The following is a 2,407-nucleotide window of genomic DNA, read 5'->3' as shown; positions in this document are numbered from 1 at the left end:
ATATACGCGGTAGATAAATGCTCACAAGGTTAAGCCTAATCGGATTATGAAAAGGGAATGATGTAGGTGTTTGGTCTTACCAGGCTAGCAAAACTGTTTGTTCGATGGAATGGCCAACTTCGAAAAGGCGTTTCTTTTTTTTGTATAAGTATCATCGCGGAATTACTTGTTGGCATTTCAGTTGTCAAATGTACTGTCGCTGAAGGAAAATGGGAGGAAGGGAGGAGGAGGAGGAGGAGGAGGAGGAGGAGGAGGAGGAGGAAGAGGAGAAAAAGAAAAAGAAGAAGAAGAAGAAGAAGAAGAAGAAGAAGAAGAAGAAGAAGAAGAAGGAGGAGGAGGAGGAGGAGGAGGAGGAGAAGAAGAAGAAGAAGAAGAAGAAGAAGAAGAAGAAGAAGAAGAAGAAGGAGGAGGAGGAGAAGGAGAAGAAGAAGACAGACGAGGAGGAGGAGAAGGAGGAGGGGTAGGGGAGGAGGAGGAAGAAGTGAAGAAGAAAAAAAAGAAGAGAAAAAGGAGGAGAAGGGGGGAAGAGGGGGTGGAGGTGAAGGAGGAGGAGATGAAGAAGGAGAAAAAGGAGGAGGAGGAGGAAGAATAAGTCTACAAGAATCTGAAGAAGAAGGAGAAAAAAGGAGGAGGAGGAGGAGGAAGAATAAGTCTACAAGAATCTGAAGAAGAAGAAGGAGGAGTAGGAGGAGGAGGAGGAGAGAGGCGAAGATGAAAAGGAGTAGGAAGAGAGAATGAAGCAGTCCAACTGAAAGCTCAGAAAGAAAACGGAGGAAAACAACACGAGAACGCCACCACGCCGCTCATCCCCAAATCCATCGTGCCAAAACATAACCATCGCCATGTTGCCCCGACGTTTTCTCTCGCTTCTCTCCACAAACTCGCCTTCGAGACAACAGCTGATCCTAGAAACCAAAAGACAAAGAGGCTTCGTCAAGCTTGCCATCTATTGAGTCTTAAGATCACTTGCAGCCGACCTGATAAACACACAATTACTCAATAATCTGTCCTGAATTTTGCCATTACTCAGTCTTCGTTACAGCAACTCTCGCCACTTGCCCGGGCTAATACTTCGAGCCGAGTTCAAAGGCAGTGCACAGAGCGAGAGACTGTGAGAGCTAGACAGGCAGGCAGATAAATAGATAGATAGGTCGGTAGGTAGGTAGATATACTGATAGATAAGCGGATTGATTGGCTGATTGGCTGAGAGAGAGATACAGACATAGAGAAAGAAAGAGAGGCAACGAAAGAGTAAGGGACAGATCGACAGAGATAGAGGAGAGCAACAGAGATATGATAAAAAGAAAAAAGTATAAGAGATGGGCAGAGAAGCGGCACAGCAACGGAACACCGCGCAGACGGAGAGAACAACAACACGAAGCAAAGGAAAGTCGGGCCGCGTGCACGCCGCCAGCCCCGCCCCATGGCCACAGCACACGGACTCGTGCAATCACAACTCAGATGTGCGCTACTCAATTTCTCTTCTACATCGCAGGGAATATCGGTAGCAGCACGTTTTCCGGACATCTGCTGTTTTTTTTTCAGATGTATGATTTATTTGTAATTAGCCTGTGCCACCAGGAGATAGATAAAGATTAGATAGAATTTAATTTCGGAGATTGTGATTGAAATGACAGGCCGACATCAGTCGGGCGTTTGCGCGGTAGAATACATGTCTATAAATGCATTTATGCATGCATGGATTCTTAGACGCATACATACTTTGATTTATATCTAAATGAATATCTATCTGTGTATATCTATATATGTTTGTGTGAGCATACGCAAGTATGTACACACTTTGCATGGACTTCTGACATAATGAACGAAATAAGGACGCTGAGCATAAGCATACTATCCGAAGCGGACATGTAAAAGAAAAGCGTATTGGCAACGGTATATATTCATACACAAATACAAACAAAGACAAAGTAACAAGCACAAGCTATCGGAAGATAACACGCGAAAAGGGAGTGAGCTATTTAACAAGCGGTCCGGCGGGCATGAAAGCAGACAGACAGACGCTCAAGCACTCGGGCAGGAGCGCTCGAGCAGGCGCTTGTGTGTGGGTGGGCAGGAAGGGAAGAGGGGCGGCGGAGAGGGCACAAGGACGAACGGGTGGATGTGCGGGTAGGACGCTCTCACACACACGCAAACGCATCCACTAGGGTGACGGCGGCGCTGAAGAAATGGAAAAACGAACGGGAGGCGAGGAGGTGAAACTGCGTCTTGTAGGTTGATGTTGACCTTTTGCGTCATTAGGATTTCGTTAAGGAGACGGGGCGCGCCATGGCATAACTCAGCTGCCAGACTGAAAGGTTTTGGGTTGATTTTCTTCCTCTCTTCGTTTCGTTCTTTCTTTCCTTTGGGGGGAATGGGGAGGATTTCCAGCTTATGACCTCTGAGG

This window comes from Penaeus vannamei, chromosome 35, assembly GCF_042767895.1.
Source record: "Penaeus vannamei isolate JL-2024 chromosome 35, ASM4276789v1, whole genome shotgun sequence".
In the NCBI taxonomy this organism is placed as follows: domain Eukaryota; kingdom Metazoa; phylum Arthropoda; class Malacostraca; order Decapoda; family Penaeidae; genus Penaeus; species Penaeus vannamei.
The sequence above is the reverse complement of the archived record's forward strand: the minus strand, read 5'-3'. Positions refer to the sequence as shown.